The following is an 18168-nucleotide window of genomic DNA, read 5'->3' on the forward strand; positions in this document are numbered from 1 at the left end:
TCCCTCACACACATACATAACAAATCCCTTCCTGGGAATTTTATTTCCTCCTTTTCAGAAATAAAGAAAGCACCAGAACAGGTTGCAGAGGCTCCATTCCTTCCCTCATCTCAGGGAAATGAAATTCCCAGGACAGAGAGGGATAAAAGTCACATCACATAAGTGCTTCCAGCACTGCCAAGGGTCTGTTCTGCATGTCCAATGATTATCTGAGATGTCTGATTAAGAAGTTTCTCTTTGGTGTTGAATAAACTGTAAGGATTTCACATCTAGGTGTTTCCCCGTCACTCCATGAGGGCAAAGGGACATATAAAAGCCATCTCCTCCTGCTACCTCCATAAGCCCTCATTTGTCCTTGAAGTCTCACTCCTATCTTCTATCCTACTCAGCTATGTCATTGTCATCATGGAATTAGGCAGACATTGCATCTGCATACCACACAATCCTAACACATTGAAACTTAGTCATTACTATTGATGACATGAACCATAATATTTGTTCTCCATGGGAACATAAAGCTTCACATGAGGTTGCACGTTTTCCAATGTTTTTTCCTGATTATTTGTAAGCGTAGGCTCTTTATGTGGTCCTCAGTTGTCTTCAAAGGGAACAGTGACATTTCCTGTTGGTTAGCAACTGCTCTGCATGGCAATTGGTGATCTGATCTGTCTGGCTAAGAAGTTTCTCTTTGGCGTTTAGCAAGCTGCAGTGATTTCACATTGAGGTGTTCCCCACTCACTTGAGGGCAAAGAGGCATGTAACACCAACTTAGAGGATTTGATTCTAGAGCTAAAGGAAAATTTTATGGACAAGTAGAAAGGAAAAGGTATTTTTTTCTAACTCTGCTTTTTGAAGTTCAAATGTCCATCTTTTCTTTGGAAATAGATGGCATCTTATTTCAACATTTTTTCTAGGTACTGCTTTCTTTATAAAATTATTTGTCACCAACACAATGTTTTTTGCTATGATTTCATCTCTTGAACACTAATGAGATTATTAAATAAAGGGCAAAAGGAAAAATTTCTATTCCATCTTTTTAATGAAACTAGGTCTCCTGAATCAAGACAGACTTCAGTTTTCTAATTGAAAGTATCATCCCTCAATGAATGCTCATGAAAACTATCCCCATATATCTAACCAGGCGATATTTCATCATTCACAGTATTCTAGGCTGCCTGAATCCTCAAATGTCATGTCCATGGCAATCTGATTTTATGTCACACTGGACTGAGACTGACAAAGCCAAGCATAAAACACACCACAAAGCAGTCTGGAAAGATACCCTAAGCTACTTCCCCCAACATGTGAGGACTCCTCTTTTTATACAATCATGTATATAGAAAGGATAGAATTTTTAAGAACCCAAACATTTCCTCCTAAAATATTCTTTCTAGTGCTTTGCTTCAGAAGAAAGTTTCAGTTCAAAGCAGTGACTTACCAGGCTTGGATCTGCCAGCTCCTTGGAGAGGTTCCTCTTGGGGTTTCAGGTTGTGTCTGAAACTTAAAATGTAAAACGCATTCAGTTAAGTTGCCTGGCGTTAGTAACTTTGTTTCTTCCAGCAGACTCCACAACAGAGTAAAATCCCAGTCCCTTCTCTCCGCAAAAAATCTTCAAATTATTTTCTTCCTCTTCTTCCTTCTCTCTATATGCCAAGTCATGGACGAAAAGCTCATAATCCTGGCTCACTTGTTATGGAAAAGGTGTAAAATGTACATGTAATCAGGCAAAGTGGGAAGTATCGATTGCAAAATGATTTGAAAGTTTCTTTAAATAGATGTAGCTAACCCTATTAGCTCTCTGCTTGTATGTGTTTGGCAAGAGACTAAGTTTTTTTTTTTTTTTTTTTCCAATGTAGGAGTGATATAAGTGCAGGAAGGGACACTTCTGCTAGCCAGAGAGAGAGAGAGAGAGAGAGAGAGAGAGAGAGAGAGAGAGAGAGAAGATTCTAAAACCAGCCAGAGAGTAATTGGACCCTTTGACTCTGACAGTTAATCCAAAGCACACTGCAGGAAGTGCACTGGTGAGCTGAAGTTAGAGAAACAGTGGCCTCTTATGGAGCCCCAGATGTCATACCAATTACATATGGTGTGGTGACTTGCAGTTTATTTAAATTGTCATTCAAGTTAAAATACAGAACAAGAGGGCTGCGGCAGAAAAGCCATTTTGGGCCTAATTATTCCGTTTCTATAGATTAGGTTGATAAGTTCTCATTCTGCTCTTATTCTCTGTCCTTCCTTCCCTCCTTCCCAGAAGTGGTGCCCTTCCTCCTCCTAGATACTGTACAGATGCAAACAGACTCCAACAAGCTTCATCTTTTAAAAAGTTACTATCGACATGTGAATTTTTGTTTCACATTCCTGCCTTCCTCTATGGTGATGAAAGCAAATAATCTTAGTGTTTATTTTGACAACCCACATCAAAAAAACATCTTACAATTAGGAAAAATTCTTCATCACTAATCAAAATGGTTTTGCCTACTTGGCACAAAAGCCAAGAAATAAGAAATTCAGGTTCTTCCACTAATCACTGTGTGCATTTATTTTCTTTTAGGTCATGTTTACAAATGTGAGCACGACTGAGACAACTAGCATGTTACCCAAAGTCTATAAACAAGCTGATCCTATTGGGACCAGAGAACCTGCACCCTGACTCTTCCCAGATGGGACATTTTGTGGGGTTTCTGGGAGCTGTGCTTCACCTAGTGATATGATGAGGTGACAGCCAGAGCAGAGAATGACAGTAATCATGGGCAAGGCCAATGCAGATTGTAGAGAGGAGAAAAAGAAATTAGAAGAGAGTTCTCTGAACTTTGAGTAGCATGTATTTGGTGGGAAACAACACCAATTCACAGAAAATGTAAAATAAAATCAAAGATAAATAAAAAGGAAGGTTCCATTTGTCAGAAACTTATCTGTTAAAGGTAGTTTCCATAGTTTTCACTGCAAGTGAGAGTACAAGGTCATGTGAGGTCGTACACTTAGTAGAAGACTCAGTCACCGCCCCATATTTTCTCAAATGAGTGGCCCTGTTGTTTTATATCATCTGTTCACCAAGCACAAAAACAGGAATTACCATGGATCCACATCAAGATTCTAAGAACTATTCTACTAGCTTTTAATTACTGCTTTCCCTGAGGGCACATTCCCTCTTCCCCAAATTATGCTTAGTTATATATAAATTTGTAAAAAAGTTCTCAACTCCTAGGTGTTTCATAATGTCACTGGCTGGGTGGTTTCCATTTATGCCTGAACACATTCTTGCTGAAAACATTTTGCAGCCCTGATGGAAAACCAAGAGGAATCCTGGCAAAGGTCCCCTTGAGGTTAGCAAACCTCATGAAATACTTTGTACAATGAAGCCTTGAAGCATTGTTTGCAATTGTGACATAACTGCATTTTTATCTACTTCCGGACTTGGTTTTCTATTTATCTGAGCAGTAAACAGCTCCCAAAGGTCAGACTACCTCACCGACAAGTACTCCAATTTCCTTCCAGTGAAGGCATTTACCTAGATGTGCTCCTGCAGCGTCTTCTTGAGCTCTATTCTCTTTCTCCTACGAAGGTCACCTGTCCCCTTTGCTGTGTTTTAGAATCTACTCCACTCAAGGGATAGAATTCTAAGTCAGACACAGAAGGATGTGGCCTCTCTATTCATTATGTGCTATCGCTGGGAAACAGTTAAAAGGGACATAGCACATCTGAACATCTTAAACACAACTGATCTCATTTCTTCTTCTTTTTTATTTTCCTAAATATTTTTTTCTCATTATAAAAACAGTAGAGACTCATTATGTACAAACTTTGGAAATTCCAGAAAAGTACAAAGTACAAAAATGATAATACAAATCAGACATATTACCATCAGCCAGAGGAAACCACTCTTAATCATTTCTTTATCCCATTCATATATTTATTTTTAATAATATTTGGATAGTAATGTGTTATGATTCTGTCCACCCCACATTATATCATAAACAACTAATTTCTTCAAATGTGATTTTAATTTCTACATGATATTCATAATTTGTTTAATTCTTCCCCCATTGTGCAGTATTTAGATATTTTCTAGTATTTTTTAAATTTTAAATAGTCTTTTTAAAATTGATTTTATTTTTTTTAAATACACGACAGCGGAATGCCTTACAATTCTTATTACACATATAGAGCACAATTTTTTATATCTTTGTATATAAAGTATGTGCATGCCAATTCATGTCTTTATACATGTACTTTTTTTGTATTACAATTCTTATTACACATATATACCATCATTTTTCATATCTCTGTATATAAAGTAGGTTGACACCCAATTCATGTCTTCAAACATGTACTTTGGATAATGACGTATGGAGAACATCTTTCCTGCCATTTGAAAATTGTCCTTAAGAGCCATGGATTTATCCAATAGTTATATATCCAATAGTTATAGATGTGTGCCAGGTGTCAGTCCCCTGAGAGGGGAGGTTTGCTGTCTTTCCTTCTTTCACTGATTTGTTCAGATGAGGGGCCCAGAGAGTCCCTTGACTTACCTGAGGCTATACAACTAGATATTAGAAATTTGGAATTCTTTGATTTTTTTTTCACTTGGTTCATCACTCTTGCTCAAACACTAGCATATCCTTTTTATTTTTTTATTTTTTTTTTTGAGAATTTTAATATTTATTTTTTAGTTATTGGCGGACACGACATCCTTGTTTGTATGTGGTGCTGAGGATCGAACCCGGGCCGCACGCATGCCAGGCGAGCGCGCTACCGCTTGAGCCACATCCCCAGCCCCTAGCATATCCTTTTTAATTCCCTTTTTTCTCTCTTTACTCATTTAGTTCCATTTTAGACTAACTGCTGCCACCCCATTCCAGTTCCTTCTGTGAAGCCACATCCAGAAGCCACCTAGCTGGCCTCCAGGACCTGCTTGTTCTACCCCTCTGAGTAACCTTTCTTTATGTCACTATCTAGTTTAAAAACTTCCCTGACTTTTTAGTGAAACCCTTCATGAACATAAGCACCTCTGCCTGGCTCCCAAAGCCCCGGGTTCACGCCTCGTCTATTCCACGAAACAACATGAGCCTTCCATCATATTTGAAATTATTTGATTTGAGTTCAGATCTCTGCCACTTTGGCTGGGGGGCAAATAAGTTTACAGTTTATTTCTGCATATACAAATAAGCACAATTATACTAATACCTGCCCTAGTAGCTTCCCAGGCCCTAGGAATGATGGAATATGTATTATATTTTGGTAAGCTGCTAAATGCTATATAAATGAGAGAAAATATTGTGCGTGATATCCATCAATGTCTATAACTTTGAACCATTTCAACATACAGTCTGTTCCACATAACAGCCCTGAATTATGTCAGGTCCATCATATTTTCTCAGTCTTATTATGTTAGTCACTTTTTCTCAGCTTGGCTATGAAGTCTCTGAATATAATACAGTATTCTTGTATTATTTCTGTAACTCCCAGGGCCTAACCCTGCACACTGTCGTGATGGCTAGTCCAATCTAGGTAAGTCCTAGTGGCAAAGTCTGGATGTGGGTACATTGGGATTTAGTTATAGGTGGAAGAGTTGATGAGGTCTCCTGGAGTGCAAAAGTCATAAACTCGTGGGAGTCCTAGAAGACTGGGATTAAGGTTGGTATACACTCTGTGAAGTCCATGAAAACATTCTCTCAATTTGGATCTTGCCTCTCAGAGATAGCAACTGAATTTTAATAACAACCCTCATTAGGCACATCAGAAGCCAGAATGTCCTGCAGAGATAGAGGAACAAAACTTGACCTTTGGTTGTTTCTATCAGAAAGGTCAGGCTGCCTGTGCAACCCATGATATGTTATTAAAGATAACATGATATGTTGTTAAAGACTGATGATGATCCACCTATGAATTGCTCATTTAATCTGAAGTTCACCTATCAGTTTTAGTTATCTAGTTACTAGAGTCCAAAAGAACATTTTTCCCTAATAGGTCTATCCCTTTAAAAAGTCAGTTATAGAGGTAAAATTATGGTTAATGGCAAAAAAGGGGTTAAATTAGAGTTAGGTTTAGTGCTGAGTTTGCAGTTAGTGTAGGGTCAGGGTTCAGCTTAAGATGAGGTTAAGTTTTAATACTAGGTTTGCGGCTAAGCTTCGATGCCAGAGTTAGTACTGGTGTTAGATTTAGGTTTGGGTTAAGGCTGGGTCAAGGTTAGAGTTGGGGTTAGGTTTCATCTAGATTCTTCGACACAAAGAATACTTTCAATTAAAGATATTCTTGAAAATTTCACTTTCGTCTTTCGCCTTTTTGTCCATTTTCTGAGGACTAGTGTAAGAATTGTTTGGAGAACTCTCCTCTTATATTATTCATTATACAGTTTTCCATAGTTATCAGAGTCTTTTTAAGTCTCTAGTACTGAAAGCAAGCAACATCTGTAACATCAACGTTGGCACCTAAAGGTCAATTTGTAGATGGCATCATATCATGGTATTGCTCTCTTTCTCTGTCATAAAAGCCGACACCATTAAGGCAAAAAACCCATGCTCTAGAATGCACTTATGTTTTACCCCCAAAACATTGTTTAACATAAACATTTATATATACTTTCAAAGCACCAGTCATTGGTTAAGTACTAAGGAGAAAACCATCCATTTAACAGTATTTCCAAATGATTAGATGTCATTCAAATATGTGTTTCCAGTCTAGGCTTCCTTCTCAAACTACAAACTTGGATGTCCAGTGGATGAATGATGTCCTGGCCTCATTCATATGGTCCCAGATGATGTCCCCATAGTTTAGATGGCACCAACTTCAACAGATCCAAAAGCGAGCCCATTGTCTCTTCTGCCCTCAGCCAACAAACCTATTTCTCCTTCTTTTCTTCCAAGCTACTTAATGGCAGCACCATGAACCAAGCAACTCCACACCAGAAACCTTCATTCAACTCCTTCTCCCTTAAACCCTACTATTCCATTCTGTTATAAATACTTTTTCAAATCACCTCTCCATTCCCTTGCCTCTGCTCCAAGGTGGCCTTGGCACCTCTTGCCTAAACCTTGGCAACATTCTCTTAAGATAACCTTCAAATGATTTTCCTTCAAGATCTCCCCCCCATGTTGTCACCAAAATGTGACATCTTTGTTATGCCATCCACCAGTTGGAAATCTTGCCTAGACTGCATTCCAGAGCCTCTTTTATGAACACCTTCTCATTCCTCTGTTCCCCTAGAACTCTCCAGTTCCTCCTCTGTGCCCCACCATATCTAGTACATGCATGGTTGCACTTACCACATGCTATTACACTTGTTTTCCTCAAGCAGACGGTAACCTTTCTCCAGGGTGGGATGGTCTCATTCATTCCTGAACCCCCAGTTCTCTGAACAGCGCCTGGCACATAGTGTGTGCTCACGAAATTCTGCTGCAAGAATAGCTTGCAGGACTACGTAACTCTCACAGATCCTCTTTGTATACTAGTGTGTCCGGTCCCAAAATAAAACTTATGCTGTGTAAGGTTTCTTTAAAAAGCATACCCTGCATCTTAACAGGAAGCTACAGATTAATAAACAGCTGACGGAACAAACTAAATAGCACCCAATGAATCACCAGTGGACTGTTCAATTGCAGCCAGCTAGACTCAGGGAGAGAGAAGACCGGGACAGAACACGATTTTTTGCAGATGCCCCCAAAACTCTGGGTATTAGGGCACTGCCTATTTCCTCACACCGGGATGAAAATTCAGGAATAGAAAACGGTCATGACAAAATGAATCTGGGAGGTCATGTGAATATAGAAACTGAATTCATATGAAATTTAGGGCCACAGAATGCTCACCACACCCTACCTCATCCCTCTGTCCTTGTATGTGGTGTAGTCAGTCATTAGGCTACAGTTCATTAGAATAAATGACGGATACATAGACCATATATACATAAGCCATATGGCTGGCTGCACTATGGACCACTAGGAGGAGGAGGAGGAGGGGGAGAGGGAGGGGAAGATGGTTTTAAAATTAAAGATCTCAGCTTCCCTTCATCACATGGCTGAAGGTCCAGGGCTCAGGTTGCATGTAGTAGGTGCCCACCTCTGCCCACTTGAAGAATTTCTCTTAGAAATATGTTAAACCTGATACCTTGGGAAGTTAGAGCCTACTGAGAAACTCTATTGGCAGGTTTCTCCTGAGAAGGTGTATATGGTCACCAGAGACAGGGGACAGAAAATCCACAAAGGGATTCAGGTCAATCCCTGTATGAAAACAGAACTAGGCTCAGCGAGTCCAGATCTGATCAATTACGGGACGCTTCCGTAAGGCTTGTCCTGGGCTGGACTTCTAGCTCAGGCCTAGCAAGAGAAAGCCAGATGCGTTTCCCCAAAGCCATCCCATAGGACTCCGGCCTCAGCCTCCACTTGGCCCACCTGAAAACTTCCTCTTTCCTCCTCCCGGATCTGCCGTGGAGGTTCTGCTCAACCCACGCAGTGGGGCCCTTTCCATGAGGCGCTCTGAATCTACAGCTGTTGCTTCTTGCCATTTGTGAGGTCTTGGTGGATTTCCACCTGGCCTGCTTTGAAGACTCCTGGAGCCTGCGCACCTGGGATGGAAGGAGGCGGTGGAGTGCAGCGGGAGTGGGGAACTGGACGAGGAAAAGTTCGGTAGGAGTAGTTTGGGGGCAGGTGAAGGGCCCAAGTCTGGGGGCCCAGGAGAAACACCAAAGGAGGCAAGGAACGCGCCCCCCAGTGGTCCCAGGCGCCGGGCAGGGGCAGGACAGGGGACGAGCGCCGTGCGCCGCCTGGCGGCCCTCCCTGCCCGGCCTGGCAGCTGCGGTGGCTGGGGGTTGGCGGCAGTGCGACAAGGAGGTTAAGGGAGCATCTCGGTTGTTGCGGGCTGAAAGGCGACCCACGGAGCCCAGGCACAGATGCAGGGCGATCTCCCTTCCCAGGTCCCGCGTGCCGCACTGGGGGACTCCGCGCTTGCACTGTGACAGGACCACTTCAACTCACCCCTCGGTCCTTCCTTCCCTGAATTTGAGAATACACCTGTTGGGAGCCTGGCCTGACAGATGGTCCCAAACGCAAGGATCAAGGAGGAGCAGCTGCCCTGGCTGGAGCCCTCATCTTTTTTTTTTTTTTTTTTACCTCAACCTGTGCTTTTATTTATTTATTTTTTATTGTTGGTTGTTCAATACATTACATAGTTCTTGATATATCATATTTCACACTTTGATTCAAGTGGGTTATGGACTCCCATTTTTACCCCGTATACAGATTGCAGAATCACATCAGTTACACATCCATTGATTTACATATTGCCATACTAGTGTCTGTTGTGTTCTGCTGCCTTTCCTATCCTCTACTATCCCCCCTCCCCTCCCCTCCCCTCCCCTCCCCTCTTCTCTCTCTGCCCCCTCTACTGTCATTCATTTGTCCCCCTTGTATTATTTTTCCCTTTCCCCTCACTACCTCTTGTATGTACTTTTGTATAACTCTGAGGGTCTCCTTCCATTTCCATGCAATTTCCCTTCTCTCTCCCTTTCCCTCCCACCTCTCATCCCTGTTTAATGTTAATCTTCTTCTCATGCTCTTTGACCCTACTCTGTTCTTAGTTACTCTCCTTATATCAAAGAAGACATTTAGCATTTGTTTTTTAGGGATTGGCTAGCTTCACTTAGCATAATCTGCTCTAATGCCATCCATTTCCCTGAAAATTCTATGATTTTGTCATTTTTTAATGCAGAGTAATACTCCATTGTGTATAAATGCCACATTTTTTTTTATCCATTCGTCTATTGAAGGGCATCTAGGTTGGTTCCACAGTCTTGCTATTGTGAATTGTGCTGCTATGAACATCGATGTAGCAGTGTCCTGTAGCATGCTCTTTTTAGGTGGAGCCCTCATCTTGTTGGGGTGATGGCCCATGTGCTACGGCTGACAGTTTGAAGGACTGGAGTGAGGAGGAGGCATTCTGGGGTCTGGAGAAGCTGATCAGCAATGACCAGAAGACATTTACTGAGCAGTGAGGCTGCTAGATGGATGAGATCCCTCCCTGTGCACCGACGGTGGGCCAGATGACACAAATTCCATGGGCTAACATGTTGCCCTGGACAGGTTGCCCACTCTCAGGCACCATCTGAACATGCACAGAGCATCCTCAAGGGATAGTGGAAGATGCTGAAGAAGGCGCCCTCTGGGTCCTAGGTGAGGGAGGGCAATGGCAAGACGCTGGCTTTGACCGTTGGCTTTTAACTCCCAAGTGGGTGTCATTGTGTCTCTGATGATTTTTGGAACAAAATGCAAAGAAAGTTTAAAGAAAACAGATTTTCATAGGACCAGCAGGGACAAAGCAGCCCACGAGTGTGGAGGCAAAATAGTGCCAATTCAAACAATACTGACGCCAAGCAAAGTCGATTCTAAAAGACAAAACCAACAGCTAGAAGGACTGGCAAGTGTAGTTGGCTCATGGCTATCCTCATCTGTTCCCTTAATGACAGCCTTTGTAATATGGACTTTGGGGAGTAGAGACCACAAATGAACTTTAGATTACATTGCAGTTTACGCAGAACATATTGTTCAGTTTTTCATTATTGGAATAACAGTCTTGGTAGTGGCTGTGCCAGAAAGCCAGTTCCTCTTTCCTTGACTGATTCTATAAAGAAAATGTTGGAGAAAAATAACTTACGGAGGCATTTGGACACTTGGGAAAACAGTGGGAAGTGCCACAAACTTTTGCTCAGATAAAATGAGAACATTTGCTATTCCTGTAGTCCAGGCTCACATGGGTAAGACCTGTTATAAAACAACTCCTAGACTTGCGTCTATTCCAGACCATTTTGAATACATTTTTGACAGATATTGTTGTTAGTTGGTTTGTGAGGGGCTAAGAATCCTGTGCTTTGCATTCAGAAATTTCCTGGATACTGACAATGAACCTGACTGGGCAACAAGGTAGATATCACTAAGGAAGGATCTTATATGGGTTACCCTGGCAGGCATTGAAGATCCTCTGAGACCTGGTGCATTAGTTTCCTGTGGCTGCTGCAACAAATTCCTATACAGTGAATATCTTAAAACAACAGAACATTATTCTTTCACAGTTATGAACCCCAGAGATCCAAGATGAAGGTGTCAACCGGGTATGCTCCCTCTGAAGGTTCTAGAGAGGAATTCTGTTTTGGTTTGGGTATGAAGTGTCTTCCAAAGACTCATGCGTTATATTGAAGGCTTGGTCCTCAAAGCAGCAATGCTCAGAGGTGGAGCATTTTGGGAAGTGATTGAATCATGAGGTGTCTGACTTCTCCAGTGGGTTAATCCATCAATAACTGAATGGACTACTGGGAGGTGGTGGAGGCTGTGGAGGTGGGACCTGGTTGAAGGAGTGGGCTTTTGGAGATGTGCCTTGGGGACTATATCATGTTCCTGGTCTGTCTGTCTGTCTCTCTCTCCTTCCTGGCTGCCACGAGGTGAGCAGCTTTCCTCCACCATACCTTCTGCCATGATATTCTGCCTCATTCATGCCTGAAGCAGTGGAGCCAGCCAACCATGGACTGAAATTTGACACCATGAGCCAAAATAAATCTTTTCTTCTTTAAATTGTCTTTCTTGGATGTTTTCTCAGGCAATGAGAAGCTGACTAGCACATCTTCCTGGCTTCTGGTGGTGGCTGGCAATTCTTGGCATTCCATGGCTCACAGCCACAGCACTCACTTTCTGCCTCTCTCTTCATGTGGCTCTCTTTCTTCTGTGTCCACATCCCAATTTTCCCCTTCTTTAAAGGATACCAGTTCACTGCATTAGAGCCCACTCCAACCTAGTATGACCTCACCTCGATTACTCTGCAAGGATCTCTATTTCTAAGTGTCACATTTAGAGATACTAGAGGTGAGGACTGAGACATTCATTTTAGGAGACACAGTTCAACTCACAATAGCTGAGATGCCAAATGCAACTTACAAATGCCAGCATGCTAGAATCACTGTGTGTGTGTGTGTGTGTGTGTGTGATTGCTTGAGAAAAGCCTCCACATTGTAAGGACTCTTGGCCCTGAAATGAAATTACATAAAGGCCTCTGGAGTTGCCAATGTTTATATGGCACAGATATCAACAAACTAATGCACAGGAATAAAAATGGAGAAATTGAAAAGAGGCTCACAAACAGGGTTTGCCCAAACCTTTGTGTTCTTGCTGTGATAGTTAATTTTATATGTCAATTTGGCTGAGCTAAAGGATGACCAGATAAATGGTAAAATATTATTTCTAGGTGTGTGTCTTGTGAAGGCTATTTCTAGAGGAGATTAACATTTAAATCAGTAGACTAAGTGAAGACAATAGCCCCTCACCAACACAGGTAGGCATCATAAAATCTTTTGAGGGCCAATAGAACAAAAAAGCAGATGAAGAGTGAACTTACTTTCCTGTTTGAGCTGGGACATCCATATTCTCTTACCATGGGAAATCAGTCTTTCTATCCCCTTCTCAGACTAGGACCTATAGTATCAGGTTCTAAAGAGCCTTCAGACTCAGTTTAAATCATAGCACCAACTCCTCTGTTACTTCACCTTGCAGATGGCAGATTGTGGGAATTTCTTGGCTCCATAATCATGTGAACCAATTCCTATACTATATATCTATGTAATGTGTGTATGTGTGTGTGTGCATGTGTGTGTGTGTGTGTGTGTGTGTGTGTATTACAGACATACCTCAGAGATCTTATAGGTTCAGTTCCAGACCATGGCAATAAAGCTAATTTTAACAATAAAACAAATCACATGAATTTTTTTGTATCCCAGGGCATATAAAATTATATTCACACTATGCCACAACCCATTCAGTGTATAATAGCATTATGCCTAAAAAAATTTACATCTTAATTTAAAAATATTGCTAAAAAATGCTAATCACCTGAACCTTGAGCAAGCCACACTCTTTTTGCTGGTGAAGGGTCTTGCCCCAATTCTCGTGGCTGCTGACTCATCAGGATGGTGGCTGCTGAAGATTGGGGTGGCTGTGGCAATTTATTAAAAAAAGACAATAAGAATTTTGCTGCATTGATTGAATCTTCATTTCCTTAAAGATCTCTGTGCAGCAGGGGATCCTATTTGACAGCATTTTACCCAGAATAGATTTAAAGCACTTACAAAATTGGAGTCAATCTTCTCAAACCCTACAGCTGCTTTATCAACTAAGTTTATGTCATAGTCTAAATCCTGTTATCATTGCAATAACATCCGCAGCATCTTCACCAGGAGTAGATTCCATGTCAAGGAACAACTTTCTTTGCTCATCCTTAAGAAGCAACTCCTCATCTACTGCAGTTTTAGCAAGCCACATCTTCAGGCTCTGCTTAATTAATTAATTCTAATTCTCTTGCTAGCACCGAATTTGCATTGCTTCCACCACTGATGTCTTGAAGCCCTCCGTCATCTGTGAGGGCTTGAATCAATGTCTTCCAAACTTCTGTTAATGTTGATACTTTGACTTCCTCTCATGAATTCAAATGTTCTTAATAGAATTTGAGGTGGTGAATCTTTCCCAGAAGGTTTTGATTTGGTTGTATTTGCAGTGCAATGGACAGGAACAGAGACAGCTAAAGAAGCTTCCATTATCATTTTTACCAATGACAACTTCGCAAATATTTTTTTTTTCCAGTACTGGGAATTAAACCCAGGTCCTCTTTGCCACCGAGCTACATCCCTAGTAACCTTATTTTGTTTTGAGACAGGGTATTGATAAATTGCGCAGGCTGGCCTTGAACTTGTGATCCTCCTGTTTTAGTCTCCTGAGTAACTGGAATTACAGTGTGCACTACCATGCCTGGTGCAAATATTGTTAAAGCTGTCACACGAGGAAGACCTTTTTTTTTTTTTTCAGCATCTTTGAATCCCTTCAACTTTAGTCGACTTTCAGTATGACAGCTGCAATGTGGCCTTCGTAGGAACCAGGGTTGTTCAGCATTCTTCTCTTCAAGCTGTCCGTAGCCCTTGGATGAGTCCCCCAAGAGACGCTTTGGCTGCTTTGCTTTTGCAATTGAAAGGCCTCAGAATCACTTTTAGTTTGCAAAAGTTATGGTTGGGAAAAATCTCTCTTTCCTACTTCAGTTATGAAATTGGTGAATTTTTGGTTTACACTTGCTTTTAGTCTTAGGTTTGTTGATAAAATTACTTTTAATTTTGACAGTGGAAGAAATTCCGTCATACTAGTATTTCTATCCCTTATATGATGATATTTAATAGTCATGTTGGAAGCAATTTTTAAATGAAATTAATGCCAGGAAGCTTCACTGCCAAAGAAATATACCTGAGAGATTCCTTAGGAATAATGCAGTTTGTCTGATTGTCAGGGTAACATTTTAGTGTTGTGCTGTATGGAAAGGTTGAACCATGAATCTTAGCCTAGAACACGGTGATGGTGCATTGTCCTAGGCTGTTACCGTGGGTCAGTTCTTAACCTCAATTCCAAATGTGGAGCCCATTATAGGACTTTGATTGGAAGAAAAGAATAAATTTACTAAAGATGTGCAAGAGTCAGAATTAAGATGAAAAACCTAAGATCCATTTGGGGTGCTCTACCCAGGCAGAATTGAAGATCAGGCTAGAGTAACAGAAGCACATAATTCTTCTACCCACTTACACCCCTTATCAGGTCACCCAGTATAGAACCTTTTAGAATTTACACAGATTGAAACATAAACACTCAAAATGTCCTAATAACAACAAAAAATAAAAACCCTTTCATTTTATCCTTTTTAAAAAATCTTGAATTTTGATTTTATTATATACTTTTTTCCCTCAATGGTACAGACAGAAGTTTATTTAGAAAAGTAGATAAATATTCAAGAAAAAATGGGAGCAATCTCAAGACAGACACATCTTTGGGGTAAAGCAATGAATACCTATTCAAGAAGAATGTGGGCTATTTCCAGAGAGGGAGATAGGCTATAATATACAATTTTTAAATATATGTTATTTAACTGCTATAGTTAAAGGTTGTTCTTGGGGGAGTGCATTCTAGAGTTGTATTCTAGAGAGGTAATATGAAAATTATTTATAATTCAAGCATGGTCAAAAGAAACACCTTATATCTATTGAGTTTCCTTTCACCTTTTAAAAGTAGAAGTCCAAGAGCAAAATGGTTAATAAATTAATGTATTAATATTTGCTATTAATAAAAGTCAATTATCTACATTTTATAAGATAAAGACATGTTTAAAAGGTCAACCACCTCTTTAAACTGAATTTCTTGTTGTATCCTGTAGATAAATAATAAATGTTATGAACACACAAGCAAGATGAGTGATTTCTAAAAATACAGGCAGCCACAGTTTAATGCCATGGCCTTTGAATTAATTTGTTCTTTAAAGACAAAACAAAACAAACAAGCTTCATATTTCACATCTGATCTTGTTTTGCAAGTTACAGCAAAACTCAGAATTTTACTAATAGATATTGCTATTTTCTAAATAGGAGGGAATATCTTCTCATTCTGATGGCTGCAATTTGTATTTATGGGAACATAATGACAAGAACCATCTAAGCAAGTCTAGTAATCTGACAGCTGAAACTCGAAGGTTCTTGAGAAAATGCTTACTTTTATTTTGTCTTATGGAAGGATGGAAACACTTCCTTTGTGGGGTATTTGAATGCTTCCAGGTGGGATGGGTGGATTTTTAAAAGATTCATTTGCTGGTTCCCATGATTCATATATTTAAAATAATAAGTGATTTTTAAATGCTGCAATAAGACTTGAATGTGAAAATTCTGGAGAATTGTTAACTCTCAGATATCATTCAATGGGATATACATTAGTACATGGAGAAGTGAAATCCAAGAGTCATCATTATTTGTTTTTTTGGCTTCTGTACAACATTTGTTACTCTTTAAAAAATTATGATGAAATAACTGACTCATGAAATATGTTTTTAGCAAGGTTTGTGTAATATCAGGGCTACTGTTCTGAAAAAAAGTGACATTAACAATAACCATGGTTCTTGATTTTCCTTTTTATTCAAGAGGTTGCTAATGGGGCATCTTCTTGAGCAGGGAGAAAGGATTTCTCATTCTGATTCTATGTCTATCAGTTCTTCACTTCTTTCTCTAATAAGTCCAGAGTCTACAGTCAGAGGAGAGAATTTCTCATGATCACTAGTCCTATGTAAGAGAGCAGGGATGTTAGCCTGCATGTTAGTCAGTTTTTTTTTTTCTGTGACCAAAATACCCTACAAGAAAAACTTAGAGGAGGAAAAGCTTATTGGGGCCTTTCAGTTTCAGAGGGTCAGTCCAGGGTGGGCCAAATCCATTACTCCAGGCCAATGAGACAGAACATCATGGCGGAAGGGCATAATGGAGAGAAGCTGCTCAGCTTAAGGCAATGGGGAAGGGAGGGAGGAGAGAGAGAGAGAGAGAGAGAATATGAGAATGAATATGAATTAATGAGGATCCAGGGACAGATAGAATCAAGGGCATATGCGGGTGGCTCACCTTCTGCAGCCAAACCTCACCTGCCTACCGTTACAACCCAGTGGTTCTTTCAAATTATTAATTCATCAAATGGATTAATCTACTGATGAGGCTATAGCTCTCGTAATATAATCATTTCACCTTTCTGCATTGCCTAACATGAGCTTTTGGGGGGAACATTAAAGACCTCAAACCTTAATAGCTGCTAAGCCCATAGTTCATTGGCTCATCTGTACCCACCCTTTCCTCACCTTCGAAATGTGGGACCCCAACCTCCAGGGACCTGAAAATAGCTCACAGAATTAGTTCTAGAGCAGAATAATCAGCTGGTGGTGAAAGGCGGCCTCAGGCTCACATCCTCGTGACGTCAATCCCAAGATCCCTGGGAGAATGGGGCTGTCCTCTTCTCCTCCATTCCTTCCAGGACTTCTTTTCTCCTTCAGGATTACCCTAGATGATGATTCAATCTGATTAATTTCACTCGTGTACAACTGTCTAGGGGTAAGGACACAGTTCACCAGGTCTTTTATGTGGGACCTGGCCATCTCCTCCAATCTTCTGGGGAAATGTCACTTGTTGTTATTGACAAAAGAATTTGCTTGTGTCATTCTTAGCACACTATAGCCAAGACTTTGCCCATAAGGTCAGGATGGCAGAAAAGTAAACCCCAGGAACACCAAGGTTGGTACTAATGGGGCCTTTGGCCAATGGGATAGTGCTAAGGGACCCCATCCTGCTCTAAAATCAAATAGATACCCCATAATTAGATCCATCTCTTTAATTAGTCACTGTTTCCTACCTGCTTTTCAATAGTGGTTATTGTTTGCTATGACATTATATGTAAATATAATTTGGCTTTTGAAGTCTTCCAAAATCCAGCTCCCCACACCTTTCTGAATTTACCTCCTAACACTCCACAATCCTGGTGAAGTGTTTCATTTCAATCCAAATAATTTCCACATATATTCACTGAGCACCTCAGACACTGTCCGATGTTCGAGGAATAAATAAGATAATGTCCCTCCCTAAAAGAGTTCAGTATGTATCAGGAGGGTCAACTACCTCTGTATCTATAATATAAGGACTATTATAACAATCTCTTAATGTTACCTAGCCCTTCATATAGTCCAGGCATATTCTAAGCATTTCATATCAATTTGTTTAATCCTTATAATAAATCCATGAAGTAGTAGTAACATCAATATCCTCATTTTATAGCTGAACCACAGGAGATTGCTTTCTGAGATCATACAGTTTATAGAGATGCAGTTGGATCCAGACAGCCTTGCTACAGAGACTACTTCCTTAAACTCTGCTTTAAATGGATAAAGGGGCATGATCTGTACTCGAGAAGTATGGTCCTTGGGAAGGGAGCGAAGATGGAATCCTGAATTCTAAAGGAGTCATTGGACTTGGAGAAACAATTTGGTTCCAAAATGGTCAAATTAATTTTTCAGGGCTTTGTCTTTCTCTTGGCCCCTCTGAGGTATGTTTTTCCTTTGTTCCTCAGCCCAAGGAAGGCTACCTCTATGTAAGTGGCAAACATCGCTGCTAGAAATGCTAGCATTTCTAGCAATTCTCTCCAAGTCCAAAATTCTAGCAATTCTCTCCCAAACATTTCTTTCTTTCTTTCTTTTCTTTTTTAATTCTGCACATTTCTTCTATCAGGAGGAAAAGCAGGTGAGAAAATCAACCTACAAGTAGGATATGGGGTTTGGTGATAAGAAAAAAGATTATTTGTATCTTTCTTG

The 18168-nt window shown here is 40.5% G+C and overlaps 1 protein-coding gene across 4 annotated transcripts in view; it reads right to left on the reverse strand.

Moving 5' to 3' along the window:
* Window positions 1–7407, reverse strand: part of Psd3 (pleckstrin and Sec7 domain containing 3) — a 564781-nt gene extending 557374 nt beyond the window's left edge. For 2 of the 4 annotated variants that reach the window (XM_058580396.1, XM_058580395.1), the window contains exons 1-2: window positions 7263–7397; window positions 1439–1500 (exon numbers count right to left, since the gene is read on the reverse strand). The gene's annotated coding sequence lies outside the window, so the exon portion shown is untranslated. Of the gene's footprint in view, window positions 1–1438; window positions 1658–7262 lie in introns of those variants that run through there. The other 2 variants (XM_058580398.1, XM_046447763.2) reach the window with 2 other exon arrangements.
* Window positions 7408–18168: the final 10761 nt, after the last annotated feature.

Source organism: Marmota monax, unplaced genomic scaffold (genome assembly GCF_021218885.2).
Source record: "Marmota monax isolate L192 unplaced genomic scaffold, Marmota_monax_Labrador192_F-V1.1 WCK01_AAM20220418_F8-fsc00040, whole genome shotgun sequence".
In the NCBI taxonomy this organism is placed as follows: domain Eukaryota; kingdom Metazoa; phylum Chordata; class Mammalia; order Rodentia; family Sciuridae; genus Marmota; species Marmota monax.